Source organism: Panthera tigris, chromosome B2 (assembly GCF_018350195.1).
Source record: "Panthera tigris isolate Pti1 chromosome B2, P.tigris_Pti1_mat1.1, whole genome shotgun sequence".
Classification (NCBI taxonomy): domain Eukaryota; kingdom Metazoa; phylum Chordata; class Mammalia; order Carnivora; family Felidae; genus Panthera; species Panthera tigris.
In genome coordinates this window covers 100,685,881-100,701,948 of record NC_056664.1, presented here as the reverse complement: position 1 = coordinate 100,701,948, position 16,068 = coordinate 100,685,881, and the positions used below count along the sequence as shown (strand labels likewise).

Genomic DNA, 16,068 nt, shown 5'->3' with positions numbered 1-16,068 from the left:
GAATCTTCAGTGACTCTTCCGAGTCTGGCTGGGTTGAGGCCCCGGGGCCCAGGTCTCCCCAGTTCACCCGATGACACTAACAGGATGAATCAGAAGACTTGATTTATATTTTTAATGTTTATTTATTTATTTTGAGAGATAGAGAGCACGAGTGGGGGAGGGACAGAGAGAGAGAGAGAGAGAGAGAGAGAGAGAGAGAGAGAGAGAATCCCAAGCAGGCTCCATGCTGCCAGCACAGAGCCCAAGTGGAGCTGGAACTCACAAACTGTGAAATCATGACCTGAGCCAAAATCAAGAGTCAGACGCTTAACCAACTATGCCACCCAGGCGTCCGACTTGATTTATATTTCTTGAAGCATGGGTGATACAGAAGACTGGTGTCTGTCCCAGAGCTGAAGAATTTAAAAGCCTGGAAGTGGGTAAAGTGGATGATGGTAGCCAAGAAGATGGCTTCAATGTGGGATATAATCTTTTCTATCAACAAGTCGATGTGTGTGTTTTTCCTCTGAACTAGGGAAAAGTGACCTTGTGTCATACCTCAGTCAGACAAAGGGACTTTGTCCAGGAAGTGTGGTAGAGACCCAGGTATAGACGGACAAACAAGAGTTGAAAATTGTCAATGGGAAAATGTCAGAGAACTACCAGTGAGCAGTCTTCAGTAATGGGAGAACCTCCAAAGAACCTATGCAGCCCACAACAGAAGAAAGAATCCATTGTAAAACACTGGCCAAGCCAGACAGTGTTTCACCAGCTCACAAAAGTCCCAGGAAAGTAAGGCCATTACTGCCCCTTACTTTCCCTTCTCTTCTTCGTTCCATCTTGGAGGAGTAATGGCATCTATACCTTGATTTTATGAACTGTGGGGGTAGAGGATCAGGGGCAGAAACACGAGGCAATAAAATAGAAAAGAAGTCTCCCATATCTCCTATTCCTAGCAGGCGCAAGCAGGGAGAGTGGTAGGGCCCCCAGAAGTAGAACTCATCAATATCGTTCTAGTTTCTTTTTCTAATTATGAAAGGCACAACTTCCAGACCCTTTCATTTACATGGGGCATGTGACTATGTGCAACTGAAGAAATGGGACTGGAAATGCCATGTGTCGCTTTCAAACGGTAGCAGCGAGAAGACTCTGTGTGACCCTTGCACAGCAGCAGTAAGGAGGTGCCATATCAAAATGGCAGCATCCCAAGATAGATGGCTTTCGTTGCTGAGTTACTGCAAAGAGGAGTTACTACTTTGGTCTGGAGAGGACTTAGGGTAAGTAAACAAACAAAAACAAACAAACAAACAAAACCCCAAAACTACTGGGGGTTTGCCTGTTACCACAGTATAACCCAATCCATCCTAATTAATACAAGGATGGAAGAGTTAACCTAGAATAAAATTTGGAGTTTCTATTACTACTTGGGACTGAACATACCAATTATTGGTCTAAAACTGTTTTAGGGATCAAAGAGCCTAGAGGGCTTTATTATCTCGGAGCTTCTTTGAGATTTCATCCAAGGGCAGGGAAAAACTAGCACACAGAGATCTGCAGAGCAGTTGGGAGACAAAAAAGCATATTGCTTTATTATTTCAGCCTCAAAATGCATGCTTCTATTAGGCTGATTATGGAAGGTTTCTGGAAATTCTCACTAGCCTAGATCAACCTATTTAAGAGATCACTCCATGTAACAAGGAAAATATTAGTGCATAGATTTTTAAAAACAGGTTTACTTCCTTTGAGCTTCAGATATGGATAAGGTTAATTCACAAAGGAATGGAAAGGACTACCACCCTCCAGGAGTTAAGATTTTACGCCTCTGGAAGATTTTTTATAACTTGAATAGGCTGTCATGCCATCAACTAATTAAAAAGACAATTTTCATTGCCTTAGATTACTGTTGGCCATCTCTGCCATGGCAGTTGGGATGGAACACCATCACTGCCTCAGCTATGCTATTTGAATATCCATATGCATTGTTTAATTGTGGTAGATTGCAAAAATGGCCACAATGCTCGGCTTTTGGTCTTCTCTGTCCCTTCAATCCGGCCTAGTCTTTTGAGTTGATTTGGACAACAGTCTGAGGTGGAAGGAACAGAGTTCAAGTCCTAAGCCTAGGCTTGGCCTGGCTTCTTGGAATGCTGGAGTTGCCATGTAAATAGGTCTAGGCTAGCCTGCCGGAGGGTGAGACGCGTGCAGCCCAATCACTTTTGTTGTCCCAGCTGGTGACCAGCCACCCTCCAGAGAGACCTCTGCCAGGCAGACCTTTAGGTGGCTGCCAACACATGTGGAATCCCAGCTACGACCAGATGAACTAGAAGAATAGAACTCCCCAGCTGAGACATGTATGCAAGACCCACAAGATTATGAGCAGAGTAAATGGATGTTTTGATTCATTAACTTTTGGATGATCAGTGAAATGATAAAAGTGGTTGAAAAAATAAGGATGGAATACATATTGTTTGTAAGGAACTCTGCTAATTAATTACAAATGGTGACAGAAAGGAAAGGCTTATTATTATGGAACAAATGCCAGGTGTCATAAATGCTACATTTAGGCAGAGAGGGTTAGGTTTTATGGCTGTGCATGTTTAGGTCTTGTATTAGTCAGCTTGGGCTGTCATAACAAAATACTATAGACTGGATGGCTTCAACAACAGAAATTTATTTTCTCACAGCTCTGGAGGCTGGGAAACCTAGAGTCAAGGTGCCAGCTCAGTGGTTCCTGGTGAGAATGTTTCCTGGCTTGCAAAGGATCCTCTTTTCATTGTGCCCTCACATGACAGTGTCTCCTCATCTTATAAGGGCACGAGCCCCATAGGATGAAGGCCCCACCCTTATGATCTCACATAAATACGGTCATCTCTGTCACATATATGTCTGTATACCCATGCATCTGCTTCTGGGCTCTCCATTTTATTTCATTAGTCTATCTCTGTACTCACACCACATTATCTTAATTATCATAGCTCTGTAATTGGTCTTTTTGCAAGTAAAAGTAGTCTTTAAATCAAATCATATTTGATAAAGCAAAATAGAAAATTAATTTTCAAAGTGCACATACACATCTTACTTGGCATTTTTATTATTTCCCTTCTCACATATTTTTATTTTTATGTTTTAGAAATAAATTGTCAACTAGTAATATTATTTGAATAACAAAATAGAAACAGTTAGATAAAGTAAATGGCAAAGAATGTTTCAAGTCTATTAGATATTCCTACACTAAAGTTTTACTACAATGCATATACAAAGGCCTTTATACAAATTTTGTATTTTTCACTGCGCAATGCTGAGGAAGTATTGCTGTTATACTGTTTTACATTTGAAGTGCTTTATATTTTCTTCATGAAACAATGCTTTAAAGTATACATATTAAAACATAAAAGTTACATGTTAAAACACAAAAGAATGAAAAACTCAATTCTAAGAATATTACTGGTGGACTACTAGTATATTTTTTCATAATTTATACTCCAGCCGAAGCCAACAGATAGATATAGATCATTTGCTCCCCTGACATCATGAAGATATTTTCCTGTGTTGATAATTTTGTCTTTTCCACTCAGATCTTTAATCAGCCCAGACTTGATTTTATGTGTGTTGTAAAATAGTATTTTGATTTGTTGTTCAGATGGATACATTTGGTCTGAACAGTATTTTTGGAAGAGATTGTTCATCGTCCACCAATCTTTCAGGCCATCTCTGTCACGTGTATGTCTGTATAACTATGCGTCTTCTTCTGGGCCCTCCATTTTATTTCATTAGTCTCTCTCTGTACCCACACAACATCACCTTAATTATCATAGCTGTGTAATGAGTTTTAATATCCAATAAAGCAAGTCTTTGCACTAATTCCTCTATTTCAACACTGTCTAGTTATACACACCCTCTGACTTTACATATAAATTTTAGAATCAGCTTGTCAATTTCCATGGCAAGAACATGCTATGATTCTGACTGGAATCATTTGGGGGGAATAAATTAATATAATTTATCTTTTCACTTACATGTTGGTTAAAGTCTTTTAATAAATCTTAAAATTTTTCTCACAGAATTCTTGAACACATTCCGCCAGGTATGTTTTTACGTAGTTTGTATGCGTGGTGTTATTATAAATGTTACCTTTAAACTTTCTGTTTGTATTCTTACATTTATTACTGTAACTTAGGAACATAATTTATTTGACTATGCAGATTTTTATTTAGCAACTTCTCCTTACTCTTGTATTGATTGCAATAATTTATTTGTAAGTATTTTTGGTTATTCCTTTGCAAATGATTTGCAAATGAGTTTTTATTTCCTTATTCTTTCCAATCCTTACACAATTATTTCTTTTTCTTGTCATTCTGCACTAGTTAGAAACACTGGTAAAATATCAAATAAAAGAGGTATTGCTTGGAATCTTGGTCTTCTTTCTGAACTCAGAGGTAGAGGCTTCAGTGGGTTCTCACTGTGTATAAAGTTTACCATTGATTTAGAGTCATATTAAGGAAGTTCCCCTCTGTGTCTAATTTTTCAATAACATCAACATCAATGAATTAAGTGCTCTTTTTGTAATTGTTGAGGTATCTTATGATCTTTAATTTCATAATAGGGCAATTTATATTAATTTATTTTTTCATATTGATACAACTTTATCTTCCTGAAGTAAAATCAACTTTGTCATCATGGATTATGCCACTTACATTTTATATATGTGTTCTAAATGCTTTTTGCTAATCATATAACTTATGATTTTTGCATCTATGTTTCATAAATAAATTTTGCTCATGAGTTTCTTTCTTTACTATCTTTGTTGCATTATGGTATTAAAATCACACTAGCCTCATAAGTAAGTTTCCAGTGCCCTGAAAAAGTTTGATTAAGATTGAAATAATTTGTTACTTGAACACTGGTTTGACTTGATAGAGACTCTGTGCTTGGGATTTTCTTAGTGGAAATATTTTTGACTACTGATTCAATTTTCTAGTAATTACAGGACAATTCAGCCCTTCTAATTCTTCTTTAGGGACATTTGCTTATATATATTTTTTTCTGAAAATTGGTCAACCTAGTTGAATTTTTTAATTTATAGCATAAAATTTTTATAAAACTGTTACAAATATTAAAAATCCCAGAAATACCCAAATGAGTTATAACTTAGGTCCACACAAAAACTGCACATGGATATTTATAACAGCTTTACTTATGATTGCTAAAACTTGGAAGCATAACATGTCCTTCATTAGGTGAATGGATAACAAACTGTGGTGTATCCATGCAATGAGATATTTTTCAGCAATAAAAATAAATGAGCTATCAAGCCATGAGAAGACATGGAGAAAGCTTACATGCATGTTGGCAAGTGAAAGAATTCAATCTGAAAAGGCTGCATACTGTATAATTTCTATTATAGAACATTCTGGAAAAGGTGAAACTATGAAGACAGTAAAATATCAGTGGTTGCCAGAGGTTGGGAGAGGCAGAGGTAAGGGTGTATAGAGAGCACAGGGGATTTTTAGAGCAGTGAAACTATCCTTCATAGTACTGTAATGTAGAGATATATATTACACATTTGTCAAAACTCATAGAATACACAGAACAAAGAGTGAACTCTAAACTGTTAACTTCAGATAATGATGTATCAACATGGGCTCATCAATTGTAACAAATATTCACATTAATGCAAGGTTTAATAATAAGGAAAACTATGCTCAGGGGAGAGAATGGGCGTATGGGAATTCTCCACATTTTCTGCTCCAGTTTTCTGTAAACTAAAACTAATAGAAAATAGTCTATCAACTTAAAAAATAAATAAATAAGTATTGTATTAATTTTCCTCTTCTCATAAGATGTTTCCTAGTTCCTTTTACAATTGCATCAACCTTTAAACATATTTTTCCATTAGTATATTACATTTTTATAATGATGGAATCCACAGCTGTCTAAGTCTTGGACCTAGTTTCTTCTTTTACAAACTCTTTATGTACCATTGAAACACTACATTTTTTCCTAATTGACTTATTTTTATGGGTATATTACTTTGAGAGACAGTTTTAAGAAATGTTCTCATTAATGTTGATTTCCTTCCTGAATAACCATTTTTTAATTAGAGCTTTATTATTGTTGGCAAATTGCAATATTTTTCAAGGTCAATAACATTTGCTAAGCACCAGCTGCACCAACTCAGATAATTCTTAGTTTACCTCAGTGTATTTTTGCTTTAAATGGTCAATTTAATAAATTTATTTATTTACAGTAACACCGCTGGTCACATAAATCCATCAGAGCAGATATTCTGCAACTTTAGACAAGTTCCATAACCCTGATATATTAATATTTTCCCAATGACCATGGGCAACAGAAAAGAACCAATTTAGGCAATTAAACAAAAGTATATGTCTCAGGACACCCTATTTCATGTTCTCTTTCCTTTTGAATGTAACCCATCTGCACAAAAATGAAAACTTATGTATATAGCCCTCTGGTTGCCTAAGAGAATCTGGTTTTGTTTTACTTGAGATGTTAGGTTAATATGATTTTCTTGAACTTCAGAATTCAATCCACCCTTTTCATTTTGGACAGAAATTTTCCCCTTAAATTACAAATGATCTACAAAGTTAAAGGAAGTCATAAGTTTGATTCTTTTGCATTGAGTTAAACAGCAAGTTGAAAATATCAGGCTTATTTTATAATATTCTCTGTAATTTAGCAGAAAATTTATATTCTGAGATTAGTTATAATTTTTTCTAGTATTTGATTCATATTTTTTCTTTTGTTTATTAAATTTGTGGGAACTACATGCATGAAAGTCACAGGAAAAAAAATCTATCGTAATACACACATTTTGAGGTTTAGTTTAGAATTCAAGTTCTTTTATTTAGGATAAACTCAAAACGAATTAAATTATTCCTGCTTAAAATTCCAAAATATTATGAACTATAATACTAACAGGAAGAAATTATGAAAATAATCTTTTCTTCTTTGATAATGTACTCATGCCTTGGACTTCATTGTACATTTTCACCGATAGATCTTGGGCACAGAATTTCTATTTAGCTAGTCTGGAGCAGGCATTTTTTTAACTTTCTTGAATAAAAAAATAAACGACTCATAGTTCGATACTTACCTTTTAAAAATGACCTCTGAGGTGCCTGGGTGGCTCAGTCAGCTAAGTGTCAGACTCTTGATTTCAGCTCAGGTCATGATCTCACAGTCCTGAGATTGAGCCCCCTGGTGGGGCTTCGGCTGAGAGTGTAGCCTGCTTCAGATTCTCTCCCTCCGTCCACTCTGCCCCTCCCCCGCTTTGTGAGGGCACTTGCACACATGCATGAGTACACAGGCACATGCTCTCTCCCTCTCTCTCTCTCTCTTTTAAAAAAATTAATAAATAAAATAAATAAAAATGACCTCTGAAATTCAAATTCTATAAAAAATTCTAAAAATCAAATGTCTACACTAGGTCAGTTGATGAGAAAACAATTGTGGAATTACCATCATTGAATCTGTCAGGGTTAATCAAGGGGAGATTCCAAACCAAGTAGTTTAATTGAGGACATTAATACAGACTACTAGCTACAGAGGAGGAGGAAGGTCTACAAGACAATCAGGGAATGGTGAAGACACCCAGAATTTCACATCAGCAGCCAAAGATTAGTGTCAGACAAAAGTCATTCTATCTATCTATCTATCTCTATATATCTATATCTATATCTAATATATATACATATATATACATACACATATATAAATATATATATCTACATATATATATGTGTGTGTGTATATATATATATATATATATATATATATATATATATATATATTGAGATAGGGAGGAGAAGAGAGAGAGGGAAAGAGAGGAGAAGCCCAAGCAGGCTCTGCACTGTCAGCACAGAGCCAGACACAGGGCTCGAACTCACTAACTGTGAGATCATGACCTGAGCTGAAATCAAGAGCCCGACACTTAACAGACTGAGCCACCCAGGTGCCCCAAAAGTTATTATAGAGTTGGAGAGACATCTAGAGTTGATGGTTCAAAGGCCCAAGAATACAGAGCATCTAGACAGAAGCTGGAACCACAGAGAAACAGCCACTCATGAAAGTAAGGCCCAGGTGGGGACTGGGATCATGGCAAGGATTGGCTCAACAGAAATTGTGGCCACAGAGAGAAGGTCTGCTAGAAAGGGATGGGATTATGGAGACTCAGTCTATGGTAGATATATAGCCAAAAGCCAAGAAAAAAGGCAGTGAAGTAACCTGGCTTCTCTCCCTTAGTCCTCCTCTTTTTCTATTTGGTCTCCCATTAGCCATATCTATCCAGAAAACAAATGGCAAAGGGGGTATGGAAAATCAAGTTTATGGAAATCAGGACCCTGAGACACTGAACAGAAGAGTAACAAATTAATCTTTTCTCAGAGTGAAATAGTCATGATCTGGGGGAATTTGACAGAATATCTAGAAGTAAGGACTAGGAAAAGATTAAGAAATGCAGGGTTAGGATAGATATATGTATATGTATATGTACATGTATATGTATGCATATGTATAATGACTATCAGTAATGTAAGAGACAAATATTTACAGTATTAGCACTTATATTAAGTTTTATGTCAAAGAAAAATTCTCAGGGATGTTTTTAAAACATACACAAGTTCTTGCATCAGTAGGAAATCTTGTTTTATGAAGTTCTTGGCAAATTTCTTACAAGGGCAACCTCTTATTGACTGCATATGATGTGCCATCATGCACAGGGCTATACATGCACTTTCTTATTTCATCTTCACAAGAACTGTATGAAGTAGACACTATTGTTGTCATTTTGCAGATGAAGGGAGAAAGACTAATTGTCTGAGGTCACAGTGGTGGTACGTGGGAGAATTCCTATTCAAAGCCCTGTTTCCTGATCTCCAAGCTCTGTCTTGGTCACCATGTAATTCTGCCTCAGTCAGTGCTGCTTGAATGAAGTTTCATTATGTGTTATTCATAATCACCTTTCTGAGCAGATGGCTCTCTCCCACTTCCACAAAGCTGGATCACAATAATGATGGTTAAAATTAAATAGGTGTTTTATATTCAACCCACACACAGAAGATGAAACCATTCCTGCTTACATGAGATTTTAAAGACTATCTATGTACAGTTTGATCTCTTTAATCATCTGTAACTACTCTGTTATTCTCTAAGATGGCTAAGGGGATAGATAGACTGAAGCAGAGAAAGAAAGCATTCATCTACAGGCAGGGACTAACCTTCACCCAAAACAGCCTCCAGAGTTGCTTAGCTTCCAGGACCTTGCTGGTTTTGCCTTGCCAGTCCTAAAGTGGAAAAGCATTTGGTGGTCAACACTGACCCACATTGCTACCTTTCCCTGGTCAAAGGAGGCTTAGCTGATGACCATGTCCTCATCCTGCCCATCGGACTCTATCAGTCAGTGACGGACCTTTCATTCAGCAAGATGGTGGAAGAGGTGGAGGAGTATAAGACTACACTGAGGCTTTTCTCCAAGAGTTGAATGAAACGGTGTGTTTTATTTTAGAGAAATTATAAGAGCTATCACCTCCAGCTACAGGTCATTTTTGTGCCACTCAGCCACTGCTCCGTGAATGGCATTAAAGATACCTTCGTTACCCAGGCAAAGGAACAACAAATAGAACCAGCTGTTGGAAATCCAGAGCACTCTGACATCAAGCCCATTGCACAACCGAGAGCAACATATATTTATGTTGAACTTGACAGAGGAGAGAAACTTCTCCACAGAATTAAAAAAAAAAAATTTCCCTTGCAGTTGAGAAGGAAGGTGCTGGCCAGTGAAGCCATTCTTAATATCCCTGACTGGTCTGACTGGAGGCAGTGTCAGACAAGCAAGGTAAGAGGTGACCCTGGCTTATAGCTTCTGGAAAGACTTTGAGCCTTTTGACTTCATTCTGGATGACTAAGCAAAAGGAAAGCCACTTTATGAATTTCACAGGAAGTAGTAGCAACCTGTTTTTAAAGAAACTAGTTTCTCAGGAGACTCTCATGGAAACTGTCTGCACCAAAAAGGCCTAATATTGAATTTTTTTTTTTGAAAAAGTCACATTCTAGGTTGAAAACCTTATGTTAAAAGCCTGTCTCTTATCCAGCTCCAAGTACAGATTGTGTTTATCAACATTAAAAATAAAATCAATTAAAAAAACCATTTAAATTATAGAATAAAATCCAAATGCTTTACCATGAAAAAAAATGCATCTGGAATAGGGTTAACACAAAATCTGATATTTTTGCTTTATACTAAATTAGCAGGTATCTGGTTGACTATTTATTTATTATTAATTGCTGATACAGTGATACTGACAGGGTGTGTGTGTGTGTGGGGTGTGTGTGTGTGTGTGTGTGTGTTTGCTGTAGGGAAGGGTGTAGCATGCTATTCCAGAACTCTTTCTCAAAAGTGAATAAGACAATGGCATTCTAGAACCTGATTTTTAATGGGTATCAGTACTCAGAAAAATAAAAGATACGCTATTTACTAACCAAATTTCATCCTTATATATTCCTTTACAATGCTACCCAGATGACAAACTGAACATGTTTCTTGAAAAAAATGTCCCTGGGGGAAAAAAAAGGAAGTAAAGAGAAGAACCTCACTCTTCAGTTGCACCCATTCGGCATCATGAAAATCTGTGGGGCCAGCATGGCATTGGGTAAAGGGCACTTATCAAGGACTCAGGGGTCCCACCTGTGCTCCTCCTTAACTCTATGACCTTGGACATGTTACTTGGCTTCCTCTGATCACAGTCATTTCTCCACAGGGGGAAGCGACTACTTCCTGCTTTTCTACCTCAAACACAGGTGAGGTAGGGAAATGTAAAATGAGATGATTGATGTTAATATACTTTGCAAACTAAAATGATATAGAAGTTTAAGTTATATTAAAAATTCTCAGTCTCTCTCTGTCCCAAAAATAAATAAAAAACGTTGAAAAAAAAAAAAAAAAAAAAGGGGCGCCTGGGTGGCGCAGTCGGTTAAGCGTCCGACTTCAGCCAGGTCACGATCTCGCGGTCCGTGAGTTCGAGCCCCGCGTCAGGCTCTGGGCTGATGGCTCGGAGCCTGGAGCCTGTTTCCGATTCTGTGTCTCCCTCTCTCTCTGCCCCTCCCCCGTTCATGCTCTGTCTCTCTCTGTCCCAAAAATAAATAAAAAACGTTGAAAAAAAAAAATTCTCCTGAGTTTTTCTATATTTGTCTAGATATATATACACATACTATAAATGTTTTTATATACAGACACACACACACACACACACACACACACACAGGCCTGAGAACCAAGTGCCATGCCATGTATATGATGCACATGTCCATGTTAAAATGCATGAATCATGAGGGGTATTGGTGGGGTATGGAAAAAAGACCCATAAGTTTGATGGACTGTAGCAATTGCCTTGACCTCTATCTTACTGGTAATCTCTCTTAGCATGTCAAACAAATAGCAGAGGGAGGAGAATGGTGTGCCTTTCATTCAATGCTACAAAAGGCACATATGGCAGAAAATCAAGCTAAATTATCAAATTATATTGTAGTCCCCAAAAGATTTTCCTTAGTGAGATAGAGGGGGGAAAAAATCATCATTTCATCTCGATTCTCGATTTAGAAGAATATGGGATGGTACCATCTCGTAGAAATCACAAAATGAACTTTATCATGATTGACTTCTAGAAAAATAACAAGAAATGTGAAAATTATCACAAAGAACAGAATTGAATTCACTATTATTTTATAATAATATAATAATACACGATAATTTTACTACCGGGGGCATCTGGGTGGCTCAGTCGGTTAAGTATCTGACTCTATTTCAGCTCAGGACATGATCTCTCCGTTTGTGGGTTTGAGCCCTGAGTCGGGCTCTGTACTCACAGAGCAGAGCCTGCTTGGGATTCTTTGTTTCCCTCTCTATCTCTGCCCTTCCTCCACTCAGGTTCTCTCTCTGTCTCAAAAATATATGAATAAATATTAAAAATAGATATAATTTTACTACTGAAAATTAGAGAAATAGGAATTTTATGACTTGGAGGATTTAATTCCGGCTAATTTACTTTCCTTTTTATCCAACAACAAAAGCTTAAAATGCCATACCCTGTGGTTGAATCATTGGATCATCTTTCTTGTAGTTATTGACAGCTTTATCATTACTAACTTTGCTTGTTTTTTCATGGCAATTAAACTTATTCTTAAACTTTAATTCCAGTATAATTAACACACAGTGTTCTATTCGTTTCAGGGGTACAATATCGTGATTCGACAATTCTATACATTACTCAGTGCTCATCATGATAAATGTACTCTTCATCCCCATCACCTTTCCACCAAGTCCCTAACCCAGCTCCCCTCTGATAACCATCAGTTGGATCTCTATAGGTAAGAGTTTGTTTTTTCTCCCTTTTTCTTTGTTCATTTGTTTTGTTTCTTAAATTCCACATATGATTGAAATCATATGGTATTTCTCTTTCTCTGACTTATTTCACTTGGCATAATACTCTCTAGCTCCATCCATGTCGTTGTAAATAGCAGGATTTCATTCTTTTAGGATTAATATTCCATTGTACATATACACACCACCTCTTCTTTACCCACTTATCTACTGAATGGACATGGGTTTCTAGCACAATTTGGCTATTATAAATAATGCTACAATAAACATAGGGCTGCATATATCTTTTTTTTTTTAAGTTTATTTTGAAAGAGAGAGACAGTGCATGAGCAAGAGAGGGGCAGAGAGAGAGAGAGAATTCCACGCAGGCTCCACAGTGTCAGCACAGAGCCCAAAGCGGGGCTCGAACTCAGAAACCATGAGGTCATGACCTGAGCCAAAATCAAGAGTCAGACGCTTAACCAACTGAGCCACCCAGGCACCCTGCATACACCTTTTTAAATTAATGCTTCGTATTCTTTGCGTTAATACCCAGTGGAATTACTGGATCCCATGGCAATTCTATTTTTAACTTTTTGAGGAACGTGCATACTGTCTTGAATACTGACTGCACTAGTTTGCATTCCCACCAACAGTGCACAAGGGTTTATTTTTCTCCACATCCTCACCAACGTTTGTTATTTCCAGTGTATTTGATTTTAGCCATTCTGACAAGTTTGAAGTGATATCTCATTGTGGTTTTGATTTGCATTTCCCTGATGATTAGTGATGTTGAGCATCTTTATGTGTGTCTGTTGGCCATCCACATGTCTTCTTCGGAGAATATTGCTTGTTTTCTAGTTGTCTCTTTAGACATGCCAGAGATCAGTCTTTCTGACTGTCTTTATTTTAGGAACTACTTCAAGGAAAAGTAGTTTTTTATGCCAATCTGCTCATTTTTATGCTGGTCTTAATTTTCTTCTTGATTTCCTAAACAGTGTTAGTTATTCTTTTTCCTAAATTTTGAAATAAAATATGTCACACACTAAGTAAGGGGCATAGTATCAGAAAACAACTGTATGTGAATAGACTTAAAATCTTGGACTTCAGAATATCTCTCATGCATAATAAAGAAGCAGAGTTAAATAGATTTGACTACATGAAAATAATAGCTACTGATTTGGAAGAGTTCATTATCATATTTTGTTCTGGTTTATGTCCTAAAGCGGCAGTGGTTTGCATTTGTCTTTTGTAATCAACCGAAATTTATATTACGAATAAAAAATGACAAACTTCTGTGCAGAATAACATGATTTACTTGGTACTGATACTAGATTTCTAGATGGTACAGACGAATGTGGACAAAGGTTGGCAGTAGGGCTTGGAGTGGGATGACCAGAATGTCTGGGATGAAGCACAGGTGAGCCATTATTTGTTCTAAATACAGTGCTGTCCCCTATTTAATTAGTATGATAAAAAATGCTCACAGGTAATCTAATCCTTTTGCGATTTTCATTTTAGGTTTTATTGTGGGTTTTCATCTTTTTCTGTATCTTCATAGATAGTTGCATTGCCAGAATGATGGTTTAAGTAGAAATTCAAACCCAAATTACAGAACAGAGAGTAAACTATTCTTAGAGAATGCAAAATGTTAGTTATTGAGATATTGAAGTAATAATTTAACTTTAGGCTCCAGTGTTTCTGTCTGGTGGCAGCATGGCCACGGGTGTGACTGAGGTGGCGGCAGCCATGATGGAGGTCAGCTCGGCTAGGCAATTGGAGGAGCTGCCTCACTTCAGAGCCAAGTCCCTCCTCGGTTCATTTCCGGGCACCATGGGATGAACGAGATAGCAGAGTTAGCTAAAGAAACCCTCAAGTTTCGTTCGTGAAGTTGGAGGCTGAAGCTGCTCATTAATGTAGAAGCTGCTTTTAGGCAAACAGTCTTGGGCAATGGAATGTGGAAAGGGCCCCCAGTGATCACCTGACTGAATATAGACAGGCCCATCAGGCAACCCATCTGAAAGTATCCATAGGCCCTAGTTAACCAATGGGCTACTTACAACCAGGCACAGTTACCAAAAAAGGGAAAATTCCTTATGTGCCCCAATCTTCACCTTTCCCTCTTATTTTATATTATATTTTATTTTATTTGTTTTGTTTTATTTTATTATTTTATTTTATTTTATTTTATTTTATTTTATTTTATTTTATTTTATTTTTTAATTTGAGAGAGAGAGCAAGAACAGAAAAGGCAGAGGGAGAGAGAGAAAGAATCTCAAGCAGGCTCCACACTTAGTGCAGAGCCCCAGGCAGGGCTCAATCCCTCAATCCTGGGATAATGACCTGAGCCAAAATCAAGACCTAGAGGTTTAACCGACTGAGCCACCCAGTTGCCCCCTCACCTTTCCCATTTAAACAAAGCCCCCACCCACTGCCTCCTTGCACACAGTCTTTCCTCTGATTTCCTGACCCCTCCCCCTCCTATAATTAAGGAGCTGGAATGGAAGCAGCTGACAAGCTACATTCAACTTGCCCCAAAGCTCCCAAATTAGAAGAAAAGCTCAAAGCACTGACAAATAAAGCTTCTGTGATGCTCTTTATGGAAGGAAACAAACAGGAAGCAAGATGTGGATTCAGCAAACAAATTCTGGAAATACAAAATAATACTAGTGTTCAATATGAGACATTTGATAGATTGGAGGATGAATAATTCAACAGGAGTTAAAAGCTTACTTGAATTGGCCCACATATCCTTAGCTGTATGTGAAAGGGAAGATTGTTGGAGGTCTGGATATCGTTAAGGAACTGAAAGACAATGGGGAGTTGCTGTCAGTACTGAAAGGAGAGAATTAGTGAATGTTACAGTTGGTGCCCAATTGTTGCAGAAAATACTTCATCACAGTGGGACAGCTCACAACTCAGTTCTCAGAGGAGGGTGAGGGCCAGAAACTGCTTCTTACCCAGTTATGCTGAGTGTATTTCACAAAATTGTACTAAATACATATTTGTTTCATTTTTTTTACCAAACACAAAATGCAATAAATATCTTCAAATCCAATTAAAAATAGTTGTGTAAAACAATAATAGTAATAATAATAATTTAACTTTAAAATAAAATAAGAAATTAAAGTCTGTATATCAGTTATCTGCTGTGGTATTTCAAAGGAATTAAAACTGAGGCTGAGGCACCTGGGAGACTCAGTCAGTTGAACGTCGGACTTCAGCTCAGGTTACGATTTCACAATTCATGAATTCAAGCCCCACGTCCGGCTCTGTGCTGACTGCTGGCAGCTTGAAGCCTGCTTCAGATTCTGCGTCTCCCTCTCTCTCCCTCTGCCCCTCTACAGCTTGTGCTCGCTCTCTCTCTCAAAAATAAGTGAACATTTAAAAAATAATTAAAAAAATAAAAAATAAAACTGAAGCTTAAGACAACATTTATTTATTTGTTCCTAATTCTGCAATTTGGGTGTATGCCATTGGATAGTTTTTCTGCTAATCTCTCCTGAAGTCACTCATGTAACTACTCACTTTGAGATTTCTTCTGGGAATGGACGGTCCAAAATTGGCTTTACTCATGTGTCTAGTGGCTTTCCAGGACAGCCACCCAAGGCACCTCAGTTTTCCTATTCAGCAGAATATCCAATATTTCCTATAGGATGAAAGCAGGGATCTTGGGCCCAGGCATACAAATCACACAAAGTCACTTCTACCCTCTA

General features: G+C 37.4%; 1 pseudogene; it reads left to right on the top strand.

Moving 5' to 3' along the window:
* The first annotated feature begins 1,011 nt into the window (after window positions 1-1,011).
* LOC107179297 lies at window positions 1,012-9,902 on the top strand (annotated as a pseudogene).
* The last annotated feature ends 6,166 nt before the right edge of the window (window positions 9,903-16,068 follow it).